Source organism: Nicotiana sylvestris, chromosome 10 (assembly GCF_000393655.2).
Source record: "Nicotiana sylvestris chromosome 10, ASM39365v2, whole genome shotgun sequence".
Lineage (NCBI taxonomy): Eukaryota > Viridiplantae > Streptophyta > Magnoliopsida > Solanales > Solanaceae > Nicotiana > Nicotiana sylvestris.
This window is the reverse complement of record NC_091066.1, coordinates 121264423-121280874: the sequence shown is the minus strand read 5'-3', so window position 1 is coordinate 121280874 and position 16452 is coordinate 121264423. Positions and strand designations below refer to the sequence as shown.

At 39.4% G+C, this 16452-nt stretch overlaps 1 long non-coding RNA gene across 1 annotated transcript; it reads right to left on the bottom strand.

Moving 5' to 3' along the window:
* Nucleotides 1–485: 485 nt before the first annotated feature.
* On the bottom strand, nucleotides 486–8028 carry LOC138880511 (uncharacterized). Its single transcript, XR_011403231.1, has 2 exons — nucleotides 7412–8028; nucleotides 486–772 (listed from the first exon to the last, which is right to left on the bottom strand). It is a non-coding gene; the product is annotated as an uncharacterized lncRNA (long non-coding RNA).
* Between the last annotated feature and the right edge of the window lie 8424 nt (nucleotides 8029–16452).

Sequence of the window (16452 nt, the reverse complement as noted above, 5' to 3'; positions counted from 1 at the left end):
ATTTTCAAAAATGAAAAATGGAGGTTTGAAGGTCGACTTGAGGTCGGAATTTGATGATTATCATATAGATGATCGTAATTGAATGAGTGTTTAGATTTTGTGAATTTCGTCGGGTTCCGAGGCATGGGCGCGAGGTTGACTTTTTGATTTCTATGAAGAGTGAAACTTTATTGTTTGATGTCGTTTCCTATGGCATTATTTGTTGATATTGAGTTGATTTGTGACTAGATTTGCATCATTTGGAGGCTAATTGTGACTAGATTCGAGTAGGTTGGAGGCTCATACATATGGGAAGGGCTTGTTGGAGTTGTGACTTGCGAGATTTTAGGTAAGTAACACTTCTAAACTTAGATTTTGAGGGTATTTAACTGTCACGATCCCAATTCGCCCTCCGTGAACTGTCGTAGAAGGCACCTAGTCACTACGACTAGGTAAGCCTAACAAATTTGCGTAAAAACAAACAACAGAATAAAACTAGCCAAAACTGCAGAAATAACAAAATGAAGCTTTTAAGATGGCGCTCGGCATATACAATACAACTCTCAGACTAAAACTACACTTCCCAAAACTCGGAATCTCATGAAATCACAAGCTGTTGAATAACGACAAATGTCTAACTCCAGAATGTCTAAACAAAAGTAAATACAGAAGGGCTACTACAATAAGAGAGAATGGAAAAGAACTCGATTTGCGGACGCGGTAGATATACCTCGAAGTCTCTGGAGAATCGCCTGGCCTTAAGGGTATTAGGGCTGAGTCGAAGTACCTGGACCTACACACAAAAAACATGCGCTGAAAGGGAATGAGTACACCACAGTGGTACTCAGTAAGTGCCAAGCCTAACCTCGATAGGGTAGTGACGAGGAAAGTCAAGGCCTTACTGAGTTTAGTTAGAAAACAAGGTATAACAGTATAGAATAAGAGGGAATAATTAAGTGCAACCAGTAAGAAGTAACACAGGATAGTAAGAACAACAACTACAACAGAAATAAAATAATCACAGAAGGAATACAGCTCAACAAAGAGGTAACAACCGGGGATCTCCCAGGATACCGTCTTGTAGTCCCAAATATAAATATCCAGTGAATCTCTCGGGTGTCGTCCCGTAGTCCAACTCATAGTGCGCGGGGATCTCCCGGAATATCGATCCGTAGCCCAAATATAAATATCTAATACTAGGGAAATTTACCGGGTGCAGTCCCGTAGTTCCAATATAAAAGTGCAGGGGGGTCTTCCGGAATACAAATTCGTAGTCCCAAAGTAAACATGTAGGAGGATCTCCCGAGATACCGTCACGTAGTCCCAAAGTAAACATACAACAGTAACATGAAGAATACTCAATTCAATTCAAATTTCATACCAAGGTAAAACAGGTATTTCTACCCTAGCATGCTGCACATAATTCAAATAAGGCAGTTTGAGCAAGTAAAGCAATTAAGTCAATTAGACATGCTTCCCTAAGCTAACAGTAGGCTTAAATTGCAAGTAGTATAAACAGGAAAGAGAACACAATTATAGTTACTTAATGAAAACAGGATTTTCAACAATTAGCACAAATACGCACTCGTCACCTCACGTACATGGCATTTCAAATATCAACAATACTAAATCCTAAGGGGAATCCACCACACAAGGTTAGGCAAGCCACTTACCTCGAACCAGTTCAATCAACTCGAAACCACGTTCTTGCCACAAGTATCCGACTCCAAATGGCCCAAATCTATTTAAAGTAATTGCATAATGTAAATATAACTCCAAGTAACTAATTCAACGAATTAATTCTAAGCTAATACGCGAAATTAGGAAAAATGACCAAAACGCCCCACGGGCCCATGTCTCGGAATCGAGTAAAATTTACAAATTCGGAATCCTCACACTCTCACGAGTTCAGTCATATCAAAAGTACCAAAATCGAACATCAAATGGTCCCTCAAATCACCACTCAAAACTCTCCAATTAACCAAGCCCTAACCCCCATTTACCATTGATTTTCCTTCAAATTTCATGCTTAAAATGATAAAAATCATCATAACAACGAGCTTAAGGACCAAAGGCTTTAGCTCATAAATCCTTCTGAAAATCTCCCTTGAAAATGCTCCCCAAAGCTTCTTCCCGTTTAAAAAGATATGAAAAATAACTCAAATTCGCGAAGACATCTATTTATATGTTTTGTCCAGCGATACCACATCTGCGGTCCAAATTTCCGCACCTGCGGGACCGCTTTTGTGGTTTTCCATTAACCCCCCCCCCCTTATCCGCACCTCCGCCCTAGGCTCCGTATCTACGGGCTCGCAGGTGCATAAAACTTCCGCATTTGTAGTTCAAGCCTTTCTTCCTCTTGGCTGCATCTGCGGCTTCCCTTTCGCTTTTGCGAGCTCGCAGCTGCGGTCCCCAAGCCGCAGGTGCGGTTATGACAACAAACTCAGCAACTTCAGCTGCAAATTCCCAACTCCAAACTTCCCGTTAACCATCCAAAACCACTCTGAGGCCCACGGGACCTCAACCAAAAGCACGAACAAGTCATATACCACTATCAAAACTTATACAAATCTTCAAAACACCTCAAACAACATCGAATCAACCAATTAACATCGGATTCAAACCTAAGAACTTTAAAACTCTCAAATTACGCTTTCGATCAAAAGTCTATCAAACCTCGTCTGAATGACCTGAAATTTTGCATACACGTCGCATTCAACACTACGGAGCTACTCCAACTTCCAGAATTTTATTCCGACCCCGATATTAAAATCTCACTATCGAACCGAAAACTTCAAAAATTTAACTTTCGGCATTTCAAGTCTAAATAAGCTACGGACCTCCAAAACACAATCCGAACACGCTCTTAAACCTAAAATCACCCAACAGAGCTAACAGGACCAACGAAATCCCAAATTCTACGGTCCAAATTCTAAAACTTAAACTCTCATTTAGGGACTAAGTGTCCCAAAACTATCCGAAACTCCAAATAAATCCTCCCGGCAACTCACAATAGCAGAAACAAACACGGGGAATGCAATTAAAAGGGGATCGGGGTGTTAATTCCTAAAACGACCGATCGGGTCGTTACATTAACCCTAAGGACTATGTTATGTGAAAGATATTTGGGTGACGTACGCGCTTGGTGACGGGCGTATGTGCGTGCACCAATTTGTTCATGGTTTGGGGAGGCCTTTAGGCTAATACCGAACTTGTTTTGCTATCATACCATGTCATCCCAAAGTCCCCTTCTACTTGTTTGATTATTTGAATTGTGAATCATGTTAGACATCATATCTAGGCTATGTACTAACTATTTGAGACTTGATAGGGCTATTCCAGCTCTTTCTAAGTTATATACCTTATTTGCACACGTGCTCTCAGTAATGATACTATATCCGTGTCGATATCTCTATCTCAGTAATTCCTATTTGATTCCTCACATGTTGTTGATACAGCTTAAGGGTAAAAAAAGGTTTAATTTAATATTTGAGGTATGATCATCTGAGACTTGAAGGGTAAATGACTGAGTTTGGGCTATAGAGTCGGTTTGGTATTGATTCTGAGGTGATGCGTATGCCAGACTCAAAATTGGCTGAGTGTTATTGTTTTGAGGCAACGCGTGCACCAAGCCTCATTATTGGGCTAAGTGATTGCTTGGGCAGGATCCGCCCCTTCGGAGTCGGACATGCCAGCAATGGGCACATGCACAATGTTTCATATATGTGCTTGATGATGGGCAGTTATGTCAGGCACCCTTACAACGTATAGTGTAAATACTATTGATGGATCTACCGTGATACAATTGATTTACCTGTATACTTGACATGTAGTATAGAGATGTACTTTGCTCATGTTGATTGGTAATTGACCAGCTTTATCCGTGTTAGCTTTTAAATGTTATACTTGAAAGCTTTCCTAAATTTCTAAAATGAGAATGAGTTGTACTTGATATCATTGATCTACTGTTTATATGGTTTATCCTATATTTTCTAAACTATTATCGGTTATTGGTATTGGCATTTGGCTGTTATTTTGTGCCTGTCACTGCTTTCAACCCAAGGTTAATGTTGTTACTCATTGAGTACATTGGGTCGGTTGTACTCTTACTAAACTCTGCACTTTGTGTGCAGATCCAGGTATATCCAGCGAAGGTTACTTTCAGGCTTGAGTTGTGCTAGCTATTTGGGAGAATACGAGGTAGCTGCCATACAGTTCGCAATCCTTGAAGTTCTCTTCATGTTATCTTTATCTTTACAGTTTCTCATGTTCAGACAGTTATATTAGAAGATTTATTTTGTACCTTGTTATTCAGTAGTGATCGTGTACTTGTTGACATTAGATTTTGGGGTTGGTTGTAGTAGCATTTTGACTTTATTCTTAGATATTTTATGCTATTCTTCCTCTGCTCAGTTATTAGACTGTGTTATTTAATTTCCATTATTAATCATGTGACTGTTCGCTTACCTAGAGTGTTGGGTTAGGTGTCATCACGACTTTTGAATTTTGGGTCATGATAGAAGTTGATTAGAATCACTTACCCAATGTTTGTAGATGAAAATTCCCTCTCCAAATCGCCTCCTACCGAGTCTAGGGTTCTAAAGTGAGAAAAATGAGATTAAATCCCGAATTTTCTAACCTTATGTTCAGTTGCAGTTCTCGCAATTGCAACATGGTTTCACAATTGCGAAGTAATCCTCACAAATGCAACCACTGACAACCGAGGAGGAGGTCGCAAATGCGACATTGGCGTCGCATTTACAAAGCATGTCCTCATTGCAAATGCGACTCTTTTATTGCAAATGCGAATTACCCAAACCTCCTGAACTACTTCGCAATTGCTAACATGGTCTTCGTAAATGCGACACCAAAGGCATCAGCATACTAGATTCATGTTTTCAGTTCAAATCGACCCTCGACACATCTGAAATTCATCTAAGCCCTCGAGACTCCAAACCAAACATCCACACAAGTCTAAAAACATCATACAAACTTGCTTGCGCGATCAAAATATAAAAATAGCATCTAGAACTACGAACTGGACAATAAAATGCATGAATTTCAAAGTAAATTTCGAGAACTTCTAGAATTGCATCTAAGCGTCCGAATCCTATCAAATCAACTCCAAACGACACCAAATTTTGCAGACAAGTTCTAAATAGCATAACAGACATATTCTAAGTCCCAAATCCAAATTTCGAACCCAGCCATCTATACATAAAATTGCTAATTTTCGGCAAAACAACACAAATAAACCTATGGTTTTCTAAATTCGATTCCGAGCATACACCCAATTCCAAAATAAAGATACGAAGTTATCAGAGTGATAAGAACCCTGTTCAGGAGTCGTTTTCATGAAAGTCAACCATTTGTCAACATAAATAACTTAGGCTTCTGAACCAAGAACCAAAGGGTCTAAATCAACCTAAAACCTTTCCGAAATGAAACCAATAAACTCCCCAAGTCATAAAACAATAAACACACATGTGTGAAGCATCAAAAGGATAAACGGGGCGCAATTACACATAATGACCAGTCGGGTCATTACATTCTCCCCCTCGTAAATGAAATGTTCATCATCGAACATGCATAAGGACGTATCTAAAGTGATAAATAGATGAGGATAACGACTCCGTATGTCGTGCTCGGTATCCCAGGTCGACTCCTCAACCGGATGACCCCTCCATTGAACCTTCAATAAAGCAACGTTGTCTGATCTCAATTTTTGGACTTGTTAGTCTAAGATAGCCACTAGCTCCTTATTATAAGTCAAATCCTTCCAATTGGATTGAGCTTAAGTCTAATACATGAGACAGATCACCAAAATACTTTTGGAGCATAGAAACATGAAACACCGGATGAACTACAGATAAGGTAGGTGGCAATTCAAGCTTGTAGGCAACCTTACTAACTCTCCCAAGGATCTCAAAAGGTCTGATATACCTAGGGCTCAACTTGCCCTTCTTCCCGAACCTCATCACACCCTTCATGGGTGAAACCTAGAGCAAATCTCACTCTTCAACCATAAATCCCACATCACAAACTTTCCGATCAGCAAAACTCTTCTGTCTAGACTGTGCTATACGAAGTCGATCCTGGATCAACTTAACCTTCTCCAAGGCATCTCGAACCAAATTCATGCCTAACAACTTACCCTCTCCCGGCTCAAACCAATCGACTATAGAACAAAACTATCTCCCATATATAGCCTCACAAGGAGCCATCTGAGTACTTGATTGGTAGTTGTTGTAAGCAAAATCCACAGCAAGAACGGATCTTGAGAAGCCCTGAAATTCATAACACATGCACGAAACATATCCTCCAACATTTGAATGGTGCGCTCTGAACTGCCCATCCTTCTGGGGGGAAATGATGTACTCAACTCAACCCGTGTGCCTAACTTACACTCCACAGCTCTGTAGAAGTGCGATGTAAACTGTGTGCCCCGGTCAGAGATAATGGATAACGGTATGCCATGAACTCAGCCAATCTCCCGGATATAGATCTGAGCTAGCTGCTCTGAAGAATATGTGGTCACCACTTGAATGAAATGAGCGGACTTGGTCAACGTGTCTACAATCACCCATACTGCGTCAAATTTCTTTTGAGTTTATGGGAGCCCAACAACGAAGTCCATGCTAACACGCTTCCATTTCCACTTAGGAATATCAAGTCACTAAATCCAAATGCCCGACCTCTAATGCTCATTTTTCACCTTTTAACAATTTAGACACTGAGTCACATACTCTACTATATTGTTCTTCATTATCCTTTGTCAATAGTGTTGCCACAAATCCTAATACATCTTAGCGGCACCCAGATGAATGGAGTACCGTGACTTGGTTAAATAGCGAGCTCAGCCGTTTCAAATACTACCCCAAAATTAAATTGGTCTATCATCTTCACTTCTTAAATAAAATAAAAATCCTCAACATATATGTATATAGCTCAAATTATGATATCTAAAATGGAATTATATAGCTCAAAATCCTCTATTAGTACTTAGTCCTTAACAATGATTCCATATTGTTGATGCCGAAAACTTTTAAAATGTTCAACATGAACTGTTTTATCTACCCAAACGAGCAGACATGTAGATTTCCCTCTAGGCATGCTCTCTAAAACATAAAATCTCTTTTTTAATCATTTAAAAGCAGGAAAATAAAATAAGAACATACATAATAGCACTTCAATAGAAAAACAATTCTTTTGTCACATTAACATTTGCAGTACTTTAATAAAAGCAGTAGATTAAAACTGCAACCATGCTTCTTAGGTCATATTGATTAAACGGGATATCCATTCTTTTATAAACATGGTATCTAAAGGGTGAAAGATAAATTGAAACTACCAATGGTTCAACAAAACAGATATCAAGTTATGAACATGTTTAGATGGATATACACAACCAAAAACAGGAAACAATACTGACCTTGTTTGGTGCAGTGAACTAGGACGATGTTGGCCTCTAATCTACACTCTCGTTATGAAAAGATTCGAACCTCGATTGGAAGGAGTTTCAAAATCTCTGTCACGGCTAAAGTTCATCGCGACAGAAAAGAAAAGTTTTTAAGAGACTCTCGAGTAATTTAGACAATATCAGATTTGTGAGTGATAAAATAGTGTTCTGATTCTTGTGTCCAGTGTCGGCAGCTCGCGGGTCTCCAGAAGTGGTCCGAAATGCAACTATTTATGGCGAAAAATCTAGGGTTTTCTCTTGAGCAGGAATTCTTGATTTTGATTTTGAGCTGTCAAAACAACCATTGAATCAGAGAAGAAAACAGACCTGTGACTGAAAAGAGCCGTTGTTAGCTCAAAATGGTCGGATTCTTCTGTCATGTGTATATGTACTTTGCTGAAATGATAAAATAAAACAGAGGAGAGAAGGAAAATACGATGATGGACGAAAGCTTGCACAAAATGGGGTGGACATCTTCTGAGTAGTGTTGAAGTTCTTTGGAATTATCTAAGAATGGAGAAGGGAACCAAGAGGGGCGTTGCTAATTAGGTTTGGAAGAAGAATTGAACCCTAACTCTTGTATGTGTATTGGGCTAGGAAAACGAACTGCTCGAGTTTGGTCTCCCGTTTGGCCAAGCTGCAAAAATTAACTTATTTTAAGAAATATTTTTTTTCAAAAGTATTTTTGGTGAGAAGTAGTTTGTATTTGGTTAATTAATTTGAAAAACACTTCTGAGCAGCAATTAGTGTTTGGCCAAGTTTTAAAAAACTGTTTCTAAGTGTATTTTTCTCAAAAGTGTTTCTCAAAAAAGTACTTTTTGAGAGAAACTACTTTTTTCTGTTTCTCCAAAACTGCTTCCGCTTCTCCTCAAAAACACTTTTTTTTCCTTCCAAATGCTTGGCCAAACACCTCAATTTTTGGCCAAAAGTATTTTTGGCAAAAAAAAAAGTAGTTTTGGCCAAAAAAAAAAAAACTTGGTCAAACAGGCTATAGGTCTTACATTGGATTAGTCTTGCATTCACTTAGGTTGTTTAGGTGGGTTAATTGAATTTCGGCTGGTAATATAGTGAAAAAAAAAACATTTGTCGTGGCCGAATTTTTTGTTTTTTTTCAATCGTCAGATTAATTCTTTTGAACTTCTTTGTATTAAAACTTAAATTTATATGTGTAAGATAAAATAATATTAGATATATATTAATAAAAAATTACAGTAATAATAACATTAGTTACGGTATTACTATTAATAGTAGTAAACTAGTAGTAGTTATAATGATTATAACCTATTAGAAATAACAGTAGTAGTAGTATGAATAATAGTGATAATAGTAAAAGTAGTAATTATAAGAATAATAATAATCTCAATACTAACACTAATACTAATACTAATACTAATAGTAATACTAATATTAATACTAATGATATAAGTAGTAACAATTGTAATAAAAAAAATAGTAGTAAAAATAGGGTATTCAGTTTATTAGTAATTTAGAAGATCAAGAAAATTAATTAGAAGAGAGGATGGACAAAATTGGATGTCAACATAAGACCCCGAACCTGTAGGCAACACCAACACTAGAGCTGGAGTCAAAGCAGTCTTGAGCTTTTCAAAGCTCGCCTCAAACTCCTCGGACCATCTGAAAGGAGCACCCTTCTGGTTCAATCTGATCATAGGTGTAGCAATGGATTAGAAACCCTCTATGAAACAGCGATAATACCCGACCAAACATAGGAAACTCCGAATCTCAGTAGCTTAAGATGGTCTGGGCCAACTTTGAACTACTTCAATCTTCTTCGGATCCACCTTGATCCCCTCACTCGACACTACATGACCAAAAAAGGCCACCAAATCAAGCTAGAATTCAAACTTTGAGAATTTCGCATATAACTTCTTCTCTCTGAAGGTCAGGAGCACGATCCTTAGATGATACTCATAATCTTCCCGAATGCAGGAGTACACCAGGATGTCGTCAATAAACACAATGACGAATAAATTGAAATATGCCTGGATACAATGTTAGTCATGTACATAAATGCTGCAAGGGTGTTGGTCAGCCCAAATGACATCACAAGGAACTCATAGTGACCATGCCGAGTCCTGAAGGCAATATTCAGAATAACCAGATCCCGAATCTCTAGCTGATGATACCCTAACCTCAAATCAGTCTTCAGGAACACTCTAGCGCCCTGTAGATGATCAGATAAGTCATCAATGCGCGGCAATGGGTACTTGTTCTTCAGTGTAACCTTATTCAACTGCCGATAATCAATACATATGCGCAAAGAACCATCCTGCTTCTTCACAAATAACACTGGAGCACTCCAAAGTGACATACTAGGCCGAATGAAACCCTTATCAATCAACTCTTGCAATTACTCCTTCAACTCTGCTGGGGCTATACGATATGGTGGGATAGAAATGGGCTGAGTGTCCGGCAATAAGTCAACACCCAAATCGATATCTCTATTAGGCGACATGCCTAGAAGATCTGCTGGAAATACATCTGGGAAGTCCCTCACTACCTGAACTGACTCAATTGTAGGAGTATCAACATTGACATCTCTCACAAAGGCAAATATGCATCACACCCCTTCTCAACCATCCGCTAAGCCTTTAGAAAGGACACAACCCTGCTAGGGACATAATCCAATGTACCATTCCACTCCAACTGTGGCAAACCTTGTATAGCCATTTTCACAGTCTTGGCATGACAATCCAGAATAGCATAATAGGGCGACAACTAGTCCATGCCCGAGATAACATCAAAGTCTACCATACTTAGTAATAATAGATCAACTCTTGTCTCAAAACCACCAAGAATAACTAAACATGACTGATACATACGGTCCACAATAATAGAATCTCCCATATGAGTGAACACATATATAGGAGAATTCAAAGAATCACGAGATATATCAAAGTGTGGGGCAAAGTAAGATGACACATATGAATAAGTGGATCCAAGATCAAATAAAACTGATGCATCCCTGTGATAAACTGAAACCATACCTATAATGAATACGTTTGGTGTGATTGCCTCTGTCTTACTCGGAAAAGCATAGAATCTAGCCTAGCCTCCCCATCTAGGGTGACCTCTACCTGCCTGAACCCACCTCTCGCTAGCTCTACGGGTAGAGCGGCAACTGGAGTAGCAACCACGGCCTATGAAGTTTATGGACCAGGTGAAATCCGTGGAGCCTGATTAGTCTATGGAGGTACACCCCTCCTAAGTTTGGTCCATTCCCTCACCATATGGTGGGTATCACCACACTCGAAGCAAGCTCTCTGTGGGCATAGCTGCTGGAACTAGCCCTAGCCTTTTCCGCTTGACTATCCACTAAAGGCACCCTGTGCAGGAGGTGCACTAGAAAGTTGTTGAGCAAAGTGGGAAACCTGGGACCTCGGAGTAGCCGGATCACCACTAGAAGCTGGAAGTGCTGAATGAACTGGACAACTAACATAGCCTCTACAATGATGGGCTGTAGCTACAATATGGCCACCACTAAATCCTCTTATACCTCGAGGCTTTTGGGCCTCCATGTCCTCTCTCTCACGGTACCACATACCCTCTAACCTTCGTGCGATCTCTACCACATACTAATATGGGGTATCTGTCTTCAACTCTCGAGCCATGTTGAATCTAATACCATAGTTAAGCTCGACCATGAATCGGCGGACTTGCTCCTTGATTGTAGAAACCAAGGTAGGTGCTTGTCTGGACAACTCACTGATCTGATAACATAATCCAACAGTGTCATAGTACCATAGCGCATCTTCTCAAACTCCGTGCATGCATCCCGGATGCTATAGGGAATAAACTCTCTTAAGAACATCTCTAAAAACTAAGTCCATGTAAGTGAAGTTGCATTGGCTGGGCATCCATCCCTGTAAGCCCGCCACCACTGATACGCCGCTCCTAACAGTTGAAATATAGTAAAAGCAACTTCACTCGTCTCCACAATATCCATTGTGCGGAGAATATAGTGGCACTTCTCTAGAAAACCTTGTGCATCCTCTGAAGCTAAGCCACTCTAAGTAGGTGGATGATACTTCTTGAATTTCTCAAGTCTAAGCTGCTCCTCCTCATATGCCACTGCCCTAACCTCGGGCAAAATCTAAATAACAGGATGCGCCGGCATAATCTCTGGGACCTGATCAACATGGACCCACTGCTGTGGAGTGCGGCCCATGGGAGTCTGAGCTCCTCTCATAGCCTAAGATATGGCTGGTGCAAGTGGAATGAACCCCGCCTAAGCTAGAGTACCAGACATGCTCAAGAATTGTGCGAGGGTCTCCTGAAGTGCAAGGGTGGCAACAGGTGCCTCGGGTGCCTGCCCCCCAACTAGATCTACTGGTGGCTCCTATGTTGCAGCAAGGTCAGGTGATCTAGCTTCACCACGTGCCCCTCCTCGGCCTCTGCCCTGACCTCATACTCTAGCGGCCCTAGTAGGGGGCACGTTTGTTTGACTGTCGGATTCAGCTGTGCGTGTCCTCACCATATGTGGGAGAATAGAATGTCAAAGATTTAGATTATGAAGTCAACCAATTCTCATGATAAGGACTGAAAGAAGTGGAGTTTTCCTAGAAATTCTATAGCCTCTCGAAGATAAATACAGACATCTTCGTACTGATCCGCAAGGCTCTACTAAAATTATTTATGACTCGTAACACTTATGAGCCTAGAGCTTTAATACCAACTTGTCATGACCCGCATTTTAAACCTTAGGGTGTCGTGATGGATCCTAGTCTCTAAGACTAGGTAAGCCTAACATTCAATAGTAACTTAATAGAAATACTAAAACACGACTGATAACTTATATACTTCCAGAAAAGGATTTCAACAACACTCTTTCCTAAACTGATGAAATTGAGTCATACGCCCTATAGAATAATCTAGAAGGTCTACTACAACACCGTCTGCATAAGAAATATAACATAATAAAAATATAAGGGAAGGTGACTCCAAGGCGTGCGGACGCGAGCAAGTATACCTTGAAGTATATGGAAAATAGCTACAATCAATCACTAACGTCCAGCATGGGAAGACATACCTAGATCTGCACAAAAATATGTGCATAAGCTTAGCATGAGTATTCTACAACGTCACCTAGTAAGTATCAAGCCTAACCTCAGTAGAGTAGTGATAAGTCCATAAACACACATGTGCGAAGCATCAAAAGGGGAAACGGGGCGCAATTACACAAAACGACCAGTCGGGTCGTTACAAATATGTGGAAAAAAAGGACCTAAAATTCTATTAATTAAATTTAAAGAGATGATCAAAGCATCATTTTGGGTAAATGAGCTCATATTACTGATTTTAAAGGTATAAATATGTTTGTATAATAATTTTGGACTTATACGTATATTAATATCGGGTCTTGGGTGGCCCGGGAAGGATTCGACGTGTTTGGTTAAAAGTTTGCAATTTGAAAAACTTTAATGTTCATATGTTAGACTTATAATTAACTTTTGTTCTAGTTTTGAGCCTTTCGATTGATCCATATAGGCTATTGGGACTTCATATTTTGATTTAAATCTTGATTATTAGTTGTAATGTTTCTGGATGTGCTTTGAGCCCCTAGAAAAATTTATATAGTGTATACGGACTAGTTGATATGATTGGACGGGATCATGAAGGGCTCAACTATAATGACCCATCGGTTATTTGGTATATTTAAGCCCTGTCCACCTATTTGATGCTTTCCATATGGTTTTGTGACTCACCAGAGCCGTTGATATGTGTATGACCCAAAATCTCACCTTAAGTATCATGGTGATGCCTAATCTCTAAGGCTAGATAAGCCTATCATATAGTGAGATCAAATAGGCTATAAAGACTTATACATTAAATAAAAGATGGAAAATGACATAACCTAGCCGTAATGTGAATACAATAATCAAAATCTCAAAACCAGGTAGTACTGAGTTATAATCTCTACAAGAAGTACAATACGTCTCAAAGTGTACATCACTGTCTTGAATACATAATGTAACGACCTGACTGGTTGTTTTGAGTTTTAGCAATCCGTTCAGTGGTTTAAGGTCTTGAGGAGCTTCATATTGTGTATTATGACTTGCATGCATGGTCGGATTTGATTTTCGGATGTTTCGGGTATGAATTTGGATGAGTAATTCTCACTTTAGAATCTTAAGTTGAAAAATGTTAGACCAATGTTTGACATGTGTAAAAATGATCCCGGAATAGTGTTTTGATGGCTCTGATAGGTTCGTATTGTGATTTCGGACTTGGGTGTATGACCAGAAATGGATTTTGTAAGTCCATAGTTTTATTTGTGTTCTTTTGCCAAATTTTGGTAATCTGGAGTTGAAAAGTTTAACCGTAGTTTGACTTTTAGCTAATAAGCTCGAACTTTGATTTGGGACTTAGAATAGGTCCATTATACTATTTAGAACTTTTCTGTAAAGTTTGGTGTTTTTCTGAGTTCAATTGATAGGAATTAGATGCATAATTGGGGTGTTAGAAGTTCAAGGGTTTAATATTTATTTCATGTGTTTAAGAGGTACGATTTGTGATTTCAGATGTTATTTTGATGGTTTGATTGCTCGAGCGAGTGCATGTTATGTTTTTAGACTAATGTTGATGTTTGGTTTGGAGCCCTAAAGGCTCGGGTGAGTTTCAGACACGTTGCAGAGTGTTTGATAGAGTTTAAGTTCTGCTTGTTTTGCACAGAAACCTCAGGTCTCACATTTGAGATATGTGGATCGCAATTGCGATATTAGCTATAGTCTGCTAGGTTCACATTTGTGAATACAGAGTTCGCATTTGCGAAGGGGGGGGGCATGGTTAAGCTTGTTCGCATTTGCGATCAGATAGGTCGCTTTTACGAGGTGTCTATGGTTTGCATTTTGCAAACATTATGCTGCATTTATGACTGTAGCAAGAGTGTGAGGCATTTCGCTTTTGCGATAATTTTCTCGCATCTGTGGGGTTCGCAAATGCGAACCCTAAGTTGCAATTGCAACACCAACGACTGGACAAAAGAGCTGAGGGACGGGATTTTGATCTCTTCCGTAGTTGATTATCCTTAATTGAAGTTATTGTTATCTCTTATAGTTGATTATCCTCAATTCAAGTTATTTTTATCACTTTCGTTGTTGATTATCCTAAATTGAAGTTATTGTTATCTCTTCCTTTGTTGATTATCCTTAATTGAAGTTATTGTTATCTCTTCCATTGTTGACTTATCCTTATCTAAGGTCATGTTATATGTTATCTCTCCTATTATTGAGTTACTCTTATTTGATATCAATGTTACCCACTATCTCTCTCATTATTAAGTTATTCTTGTTTGAAACCATTATTACTTGTTATGTCTTTCATTGTGAGCTTGTGAGCTCGTTCTTCAATTCTTTGTATTTAGTAATTCTTATGTTGATTTACTTGTCGTATTCTCGTGTTATCGTTGTTGTTGTTGTTGTTGTTGTTGTTGTAATCTGTATTATTGAGCTGATGGCTATGTGTGGTTGTGGTATTGGAATTATATTGAGGAAATGTTGTGGCATATTGGCACATGTGGTGCGAGTTGTTATATTCTGTTATTATGTTTTTGGAACACATGATATTGTTGAGCAGATTGTCGGGGTGTTCGTAGGTGAGTTGTTCATTCCATTGTGATTATTGATAGTTGGACATATGTCGTGATAAAGTGGTCTATATATATATATGGGTTTGTGCATGTGGCGAGACAAGGCAGGAATATTATTATGCATGTGTGGCTATGACGACCCGGCCGGTTGTTTCATGAGTTACCTCTCCGTTTCCCCCATTTCTGCTTCTTTATGTGTTTTTCAGTTGTATTATGTGGTATCGGGTTAGTTGGCTCGGGTTCAGAGTGGTTTTGAAGAGGTTTGAGACACTTAATCTCTTTTGAGTAAGCTTAAGTTGGAAAAGTCAACCGGACATTGACTTATGTGAAAAAGGGCTCGGATGTGAATTTTGATTGTTTGGATAGCTTTGTTAGGTGATTTGAGACTTAGGAGCGTGATCAGAATGTAATTTGGAGGTGCGGAGTAGATTTAGGCTTGAATTGGCGAAATTGGAATTTTGGCGCTTTCCAGTTGGTAGTGAAAATTTTGATATCTGGGTCGGAATGGAATACCGGAAATCGGAGTAGGTTCATTGTGTCTTTTTTGACGTGTGTGAAAAATTTCAGGTCATTCGGAGATGGTTTGATAGACTTTTTGATCGTTTGCGAAATTCGGAAGTTTGGAAATCCTTAGGATTGTATCCGAGTGTGATTTGGTGTTTCAGCATTGTTTTAAGTGTTCTGAAGATTGGTATAAGTTTGAATAGTGGTATATGACTTGTTCGTACTTTTGGTTGAGGTCTCGGAGGCCTCGGGAGGATTTTGGATGGTCATCGGGAAGTTTGGAAATTTGTTGGAGCAGCTTTAGTAGTTGAGTTTCTGTCATAACCGCACCTGCGAATTGAGGACCGTAGGTGGAAGCCGCAGAAGCGGCATAGCAACTGCAGAAGCAAATGTTAACTGTTGGGCGAGCACCGCAGATATGGAAGGTATGTCGCACATGTTGGATAGGCGCAGAAGCGGTCTTGCAAGTGCGGGAATTGGACCGTAGATGCGGTATCGCTGGGCAGAACATATAAATAGATGCCTTTGCAAATTTTTGCTAAGTTTCACCATTTTTGAAGACAGGAAGAGAGATGGGGCTGTGATTTTAAAGGAAATCAAAGGGCTTCAATTGGGTAAGCTTCTTAAGCCTTATTATTTGTGTTTATGGCCATTTTTCCATTGTTTAATCATGGTATTAGTGGAAAATTTAGGAGGAAGGTTGAGAGATTAGGGCTTGGTATTGGAGACTTTGATCTAGGGATTTGAGGGGTCGTTTGTGGTCAGATTTTGGTGTATTTGGTATGTATGAACTCGTGAGATTGTAAGTATTCTAGTGTTGTGATTTTTTTCGGAATTCGAGACGTGGGCTTGGGGGTCGGGTTTGACCAATTTCGGGATTTGTGATGTAATTTGATTATTT